Raw genomic sequence first — 8,843 nt, 5'->3', positions numbered from 1 at the left:
TATCTTTATAATAGCTGATGGATTCTTCTTATCTCTACTCTTACGACTAACACTCATTTTTGATTTGTCACCCCCCTCGGCTCTCTGTCACATAAGTGTGAATGGACCTCCTAATTTTAACACTGTGGGTGGCATTTTTTAAATTTCCTAAGTGTAACACACCTCATCTTATCTACCACTGATATCCAGAACCACCCTGAGGCAGAAGAGAGAGTGGCACGTGTTACTATTTGCTGTTCAAATTTACTGAGTCCAGTTGCTTGTATTTTATCCCAATATTATTCATATTTTATTACCACTCATTTTGCTCTTGTTTGTTTTTTATACTACATTTAACTTATAATGCAGGCTCTTAGCTACTGCAGATGTCCTGTGTTGATCAGGAGTCAGAGACAGATTTGGAATATTATTTTTATTAGTATTAGTATTATTATTATTATGAACCTGCTTATCACTTTCAATTGAATGTCAATGAAGCATCTGCACAGTTGACATTACAATGTTTATCATCAGCAAAATATAAATGACATTGAATAGTGTTTTTATAGGTTGTAGTTTATCCTCACATTAAAGTCAGTTCTAATCTCTTGTGCCGCTTGAAAGAGCTGCAGGTTTGTCATTCCTCTGGTTTTGTCTTTTTGGTCTCAATAGAGAGAAGTCTTTCCTTTTTGTGAAACAATCCCACTATTTGTTGTGATGTAAAGTTGCTGAAAGCAGCTTGGGTTGATCCCAGAAGTGTGTAGTCGGCAGATCCCAAATTGGACATAATCAGATCAGTGCGAGGGGTTTGACAAATGACCAGTGACAGCCACTGGACCCTGGAGAATAGGAGGGGTCAGGACTGGAGGTCAGAGGGCGACTTTTCAAAATCACTCAATCGAAGGGCCATTAAATCCCATCTTTGTGTCATTTCTCTGTATGGCCCTAAAATCGATAAGTCTTGGATTCCTGCTGAGAGGGAATCTCCTGTGGACTGTGTAGTTACTAAATGAGGAATGTGACCAAAAATGTTGATCTGAAAGGGTCATGTTGGGAAACTGACTACAATATTAGATAAATCTAGACTGACACACGTCAATGATTAGGACATATGCAAAAATAATGCACATATATGTAGAGACCAGTAGATGGTACTGAAACTGTATTTAACTATTACTATTAATTTTAAATAAATAACAATATATTCTAGTCGAATTTGTGCAATAAATTACTGAACTGAATACAGTTAAACATGAAAGTAATGCAAACATCAAGTTCACATTACAGCAGGGGTCCTGGCCTGAAAAATTTTGGAACCTCTGGTTTAAGCTGTAATTTAATTTATACTTCAAATAGAATGTTTAATTTTTATCTGTATATTGTTTTATATTCTTTATCAGCAGTTAAGATATCAGCATTTGGCTATGTTTAAACTAAGGATGCAAAACAAAATTTATCTAATATCATTAGCATAAAATGCATGATTCTTATCTTTCGACCGTGACTTGAACCAGTGTTTTTGTTGTGGATGTCTTTTGAATTGTACATTTAGCATATATATGGTATAAATCTCCATATGTTTTCCATTCTGTTTTCCCCAATCTCAGGCTCCCTGCGTCGCTGTATAATTTTGGACCCTTAAGAGAAAAATCGTTTTTGTGGTCATTTTTCACTTCTGTGTGTGTTATCTCATGTGTAAAGTACGCCGTCTCAAGCTTTGTTTTCCTACGCCTGCCATCCACATTTCCATCACAAACATGTGGCCCTGAGACGTGACCCCTGTCTCTCAGTGCATGAAGAGAGTCTGATTAGCTCAAGTCCACTGCTACTCTCCCTTGTATCATGTGCGTCACTTATTTGTGTGCAGTGGTGAATGTCTTATTGAGGACCAGGCTTTTTCACTGTGCTGTCTCACTCTTGTGCTCGGTTGGGTTGGTGACACAGTCCAGTGCAGAAGGAGAGCAGAATCACTTGGCGTTTCGTGTGTCTTTTATTTACACACTTCCTCTGCAGATGACCTTTTGGGTTTTACCGTAAAATCTGTGTAAAAACTGTGATCATGCAGCCACATAAATATTTATTAGTGTTTGTGTTCTTGGCCGGAGCGTAGCCACAACAGAAAGTTATTTGATTTGATTCCATTATTTGTCTAGTTTCAAAGAATTTTGGAGCTTTATTGGATGAGCATTTTTCAAATATGTGTGTCTCCTGTGATCTTTTTCTGTTTGTTTATTGTCAGTGGGCTTACCAGTTCATTGTAAGTGTTTTATGCACAGTGATGGGAATAATACTTTGAAAATGTATTTAGTTACAGAATACAAAATACCTGCATTAAAGTGTATTTTGTAATCACAATACTGTATTCAGAATACTTAGAACTTTTACACTGAGTTTAAATTAAATAAATGAATTTAAATTATAATGTTAAGATGCAACATAGGATTAAAACAGTCTTATATTTGTTTAACTGTTTGCATTTCCTCACTATTTGGAGATCTTCAAAATCACACTTGCACTCAGCACAAGAGCAGTTTTCTGTTTCTTTTTAAAAATTTTTATTTCACTAATTACGTGTAGTTTGAAGCCTAATCTTTTTGATCAAGTACTGCAATGTTTTTCTGAACCACCAAGTGGATAAGTACCTGTACTGATACAGGTACTCAAAATTTGTATTCTTAATACTTAAATAATAATAATAATTCTTAAATAATATTTTCAGTACATGTACTCAGTTACTTCACAACACTGATTATACATATTTGGTAAACGGTGTATCTGGAGCAGAATCATTCCATCTCATTTAATCAGCATACATTTTCAGAAAATAAGATACAAATTACATGACAGTAATTCTTCAGACATACTTTTAAGATGCACTGTACATTTTCTGGTGCAGGGTCCTTCTTGTAGGCTCACTGCATTGAAGAATGTTCCACAGTTTAGACACTTGCTTTTTTTCAATTACAGGAGTTTATTGATTAGAACAAAAAACTTGGTTTGGTATTTTGGCTTGTTGATGTAATATCATCTCCATGGTGATAAGTGGATGGTGGACCCCCCCAATTACACAGTACAAGAAGAAGCAATTATTATGCCAAACTATTAGTTAAATATAAACTCTTCTCACAATACAATGTGTGAATGGATGTATTTTCAACCCATACTCCCTACATCCTACATTACTATCCTTTGTTGGGGTTTGGGAAAATGTAGAGCTTAGCCAATCACAGATCACCAAAAAATGAAATGCACCTAAATGCATGGTAGCAAAAAAAAAAAAAATGTATAGGAATAATCTTAAAAATTTTGGTCCACATTGTTCACGCATTATCATTTTAAAATTAACATGGAACAGACCAAAACAATATTTCCCATAGTGCACCACCTGTTGTATACTTTCAAATCCACCTGTTGTCTGGAGAAGGTCCGGGGCAGCGCGGCCTCGTACCCCAGGGGCGAGTGATGTGATACCCATGTAGTGAGTGAGAGGCGTGGGTCAGTTCAGAGAGGAGGGGGGTAGTATGCACTAAATTAATGGCAACACTGCATTTTGGCGGTTCCCTCAAGGCTCCACCTCAAACAATGCCTTCCCCTTTGCTACAAGTATACGTTGTGAAAAGACAGGTTCCATTGATGAAAGAGAGGGAGGGGTCCGTGCAGGTGCAGAAAGAGGGGGGCGTATTTTAAAGATCCAAGATGAACCACAGGTCAGAGGACTCAAATGACAAACGGTGCGAGATAAAAGATTATTCAGATTGGGATGTGCAATCATAGCCGCTTAGGGACCTCTTTCATGCAGTTTAATTGTCATCCAAAGGGCAAAATGTGAGCCTTTTAGATCAGGGATAAAGCCACAAGAATGAACTTTTAATCACATGGTGGTGTTGGAGGTGCTCTGAGATCTAATTGCACTAATTCCATCCCCATTATATCTGCTTGACTTGTTCAAATCCTGTCTTTGTAGCTAATTAAGTAAAATACATTTGCAATTTCAACGTATTTGTTTTAGAGTGAAATGTTTAATAATAGCAGTTTAGATAGACAAGTTTTAATTCTTGGACAAGAGCTTTACAAATTTATTTTTCATTTCAGCTTATCAAAATGTTGGAATAGAACTGTTTTAGGGGGGGAAAAATATAATTGACAAGCAGTGTTCCTTAGATTTGGTTCAGGCTGTAGTGGCTCTAATACTTTCTATATTCATAAATTTCTTTCATACAATTAGTCCGTGCTCTTTTTTAGACCATGGGGGAGAATTTTAATGGGGGAGCCACCATAGTCTCTTCTAGTAATGGGAAACAATTACAAGGTATTGTGATTAGATTTGCTATACATGTTTAAAAAGTATGATTCTGTTCAGACTGCACATTGTAACAACTCCAGAAGCATTGACATTTGAGAGACTGATCATTTTAGAACATGTTTGTACAAGGCTGAACTACAGGTACAAGTTTTTCCATTAAAAATATTTAGTTCTTTGGGCACTGGATCAGTTGTAAAGCTGTCAGACTGGCCTTATTGCATTTACACATGTTTCAATATGTTTTGCGTTTAATGTGTAAGATATTTAATGCTGCAGATTTAATTAAAATACAGCACCTGATTTAACACTACCGGATGCCAGCTCACTTTCTTACACATACAGTACATACAATGCCTATTACTTCCATAATATAGGCCTATAGTTGTGTATTGTTGTGTCTTTACTACATAATCAGCTATACATCATAAAATCATTAAAGGCTATGTTAATCCTCGCCTGGTCTTTAGTTACAGACTTCACAAGAACCATCTTAAGTGGCGTACCACACGTATTAACTTTATATCCTAAACCTGATCTGTAGATTTATGGACCTTAGCTGAGATTGTCACCTGTTGCCATATATATATTTTTTTCTGTTGAGTGAAATTTGATGCTATGTGATGTTCCCGCTCAGTGCACACTGAGTGGGGGAGGGGGGCAGGTTTGCATTATGAACAGTGTGGGGCTATGTCTGCAGCAGATAGCCACAGGGTCAGAGTATCGGCATGTGTCTATTGTCTTGACCCGCTATTGTAGAAGAGGAGGTTTAAACTTTAAATTCTCCAGAGACCTGTGTGTGTGTGTGTGTGTGTGTGCGATGGAGACTAATTATATTCTGTAGAGTCCAGGATGACCTCCTCTGACCAGGCTGAATGCACTGAGCGGGCTTTGGGTGAGGAAGAGGAGGAGGGGCTGTTCAAGTGCAGTCAGGCGGCAAGAGAAAGAGTGAACAATTTTTATTTTTACAACACTGGAACATTTTGCTTTGTTGTTTTGTTGCACAGAAGCTGAGTGAACCTGTAAAGATGGCTTGGTTTTCTGTTAGAAAGGAAATATGAGAATGTCACAGTGGCAATCTAGTCTTATTTTAGTTTAGTTTAGTCTATATTCACCTTACATACATAATACATGTTTGGATTAAAGCATTTTATTTCTTCATATTTTGTTTGGTCTGGTCCCAGTGTGAGATGAATCAAAAAAAGGTTTTTAAATAAATAGATACCCTATAATACTAGAAGTTTTAAAGGTCCTACAGTATGCAAAATTTACTCTTTTGAGCTTTAAGCTGTGTTAGAATGTTGCTACCTCATCAAAAACATAAATTGTTGTTGTGTTTTGTTTCATTTTAAGTTAATGGCTACTTTTTAACTTTTCTTTAGCAGAGCTTTAGAATTCCAGGGCTGCAATTATCCAAATGACTCTAGTGAAGGTGTATGGAGTTTCAAAGGACTGAACATTATAGTGCTTCCTGTATTACCACCTGACATCACAAGGTGAAACAGTGTTTTCTGTTTGACAAAAGAACTTAGCCTAAATAGCCTAAATAGCATAAATAATATACAAAACACAACTCCTGACATGTTTTTAATGAGGCAACAATATTATAACATAAATCAGAAAATAGCACAATATGGGACCTTCACAAAATAATCAAATTAGGATCAAACAAATAGCTTTCATTCTGTATAATGGAACAACCAATTAAAAACACATATTTGGATGACAAACAGTGTCACCTACCAAAGATAAATTCTCTGTATAAATTCTGGTTGCTGACACTAGGTGCATAAAAAAGCTGTTCACTAAAAGATTGTCCAAATAGTTCCCAAAATTAATAATTTTTTATAGTTTAAAATGTGTCTTGTAGACTATATGCAAGACACATCTATTGCCTACTGTGTGTGTGGTTGGCCTCTCATGCTTTTGGAGGGAAAGTGACTTTCATTGTTTGCTGGTATAGATGATAGCATCTCAGTGCCCCCTCTTTTGTCATCAAGAGATTTTCTCACCATTTATTTTCTCAAGAAAAGCAACAGAAGAACATCAAAATCAATATACACATTTTTTAACCAACACCTGTTATCTTTAGATGTTGTAGCACTTTCACATGGTAGTCAGAAATCACACATCCGCCACACTATTAAATTACTATTAAATTAATGTGATAACGTTTATTTCTATGTGTGTCTATGTCTGTGTGTTCTCATAGTATTGAGAATGCACAAAAAAACATGTAAACAAGAATTCCTATAAAGCAGAGCCCTCATTAGTGGTGAACTGCTACAACAAAAAACATCTGTACTTTTTATCTATAAATATGTTTTATATACAGCTTTTATAATTTCATTTTATTTTTCATGTTTAAAAGAATACTTACCCCTCCGAAAAACTTTCAACTAACAAACTTTTGACCACCAACATTATGCATGTCTTGACCACCAAAATATCGGCCTTTGTACCGTGGCCCATTGTATCCAAATCAGGCCTTTCACATGTGGATGTGGTCGAAGGCTGCAACATCTGTCTTTCCTGTGGCCATATGTAAAACACTATACCTATTGTCAATTTTGGAGGGATCCTGCTCCTTGTTCAGTTTCCCTCCAAATTGATCCAGCCAATTAGAGCTAAGTGCGGGGGCTGCAGGGGGCAGGGGAGGGGTGAAGACAGACAGGGGAGCACCTCTGTCTGACCCCCGGCTGGGCTCCAAGAAAACATTAGCATTAGCATTAGCCACTGATAACAATACTCTCATCTGGATTACAAATAGTACAGCTAGGAGATGATGGCTAATTGATTCTAATGAGTTGAGATATCCCAAACCCAATCTGTACTGTCAGTGAAAGTACTATATAATGCTATTACAAGTACTGCTGTTATTCCTGTTCATATCATGTATATCATATTATTACAAGGCTACTACATCATGACAACAAGTCTAATTTGATCACAATATACTACACTATACACTATACTGGCAGGGTGAGAAAAAAGTTGTAATTGTACTTCAGTAAAAGTACACATTTTTATCTATAGCAAAGGTTGTACAAAACATATCAACAGCTACATTGAAACTCTCTTAATGACGGCTATAAATTTACAGTAATTACATCTTTGAAGGCTACTGTCTTTCAGGAACAATGCAAAGAAAAGTTTCCCTCCAAAAACAAGACACAGACTGGCTTTTGCAAATCAATCGTCCCCCGCCCACCCAATGAGCCCTAAAAACACCACCAGGCCGTATGCTAGAGCTTTGTATTCCAAATTTGGCCGTTAACCACAAGGGAAAACTTCTTGCACATTCTGTGGTTTTGCCTTCTGCTTGCCATCAAATATTTAAAAAGTCTGTTTACTCGAGCGCTAAACTATTCCCTATGTGCGCTTTTTAAACAACTGAGGAATGCTGCATATCAAGGCAAAGGCTGGAGTGTTGACGCTGTCTCAGTCCCGGTTCAGTGACATTAGCATTATCTGTTTCAGCTTAAGATAAGGCATTAGTTGTGTGATAAAATCGAATTGTTGTCACAATTTAGGAATTCTGAAAATAACAGAATATTCTCTTTGGGTAAGTAATATGTGAGCTTTGTGCCAGACGCTTTGTACTGTATTGTATATTTGGAGATTAAATAGTAAATTCAAAATGTATTACGATGATTAGTTATTTCCTGAAACAGACAAATCATTATTTAAAAGTGACTCAAACTGATATCTATGTGTTTTTAATGGAGATTGCACAAAGGACAGAGGGGACCATTTTAAACACCTGCAGCTTCTTCCCTCCATTTTTGCTAATGAAAAGTCCCCAGGGTACCCAGCTGTGACCTTTGACCCCAGACCCTATAATTAGGTTATATGGAGTTGCTGAATAGAAAGAGGGGGGAAAAGATAGGAGAAAATTCAAGATAATATACGTATAACTTACTTTTGTTAAGTAAAATATAAACTTGTCTTATGTGCTTTTAAACCAGAAAAGTTTGTATTTGTAATGGTAGCAATAGTAGTGAAAATTGGGCTAAAACTTGTGAGGAGCAGACATAGGGTTAGTGAGTAAGTGAATTAGTAAGTACCAATAGTGGCTGTGGTAGTTGTGATACTTGTGGAAGTACTAGTTTTGTTTTTGTTTTTTATAAATCTGTATTCAATTGTATTCAAGAAATGTCCTAGCTGTACAGTAGTAGGGATGTAACAATAACCGAAATATTGTGATATCATATCGTCAGAGTTCTCACAATAATATCGTGGACCATCACAATATATTGAAATACAAGTTTCTCTGCTTAAATTAAGAGTTATGGTGCAGCAATAGCTCATAAAAAGACAGAGGGAACTACATAGACCATGATCCCTTGCTCCATTTCAGTGCAGACTACATGAAGAAATAACAATTCTAAACACTTTTAAGTCTTAGTTCTTTGGATTAAGTCTTGTCAAGGCATTTTAAGAGGAAAAAGTAGCATATTCACAGTTTTGTCTGTTTTGCTCCACAATATATTGCAATAAATATTGTACCATGAGATGTAAATCGTGAAAATATCCTACCGAGAAATCTGGATATTGTTACATC

The sequence above is a fragment of the Boleophthalmus pectinirostris genome, unplaced genomic scaffold (genome assembly GCF_026225935.1).
Source record: "Boleophthalmus pectinirostris isolate CB_2022bp ecotype Guang Dong unplaced genomic scaffold, ASM2622593v1 HiC_scaffold_14, whole genome shotgun sequence".
Taxonomy (NCBI): domain Eukaryota; kingdom Metazoa; phylum Chordata; class Actinopteri; order Gobiiformes; family Gobiidae; genus Boleophthalmus; species Boleophthalmus pectinirostris.
Note: the sequence above shows the minus strand (reverse complement) of the source record.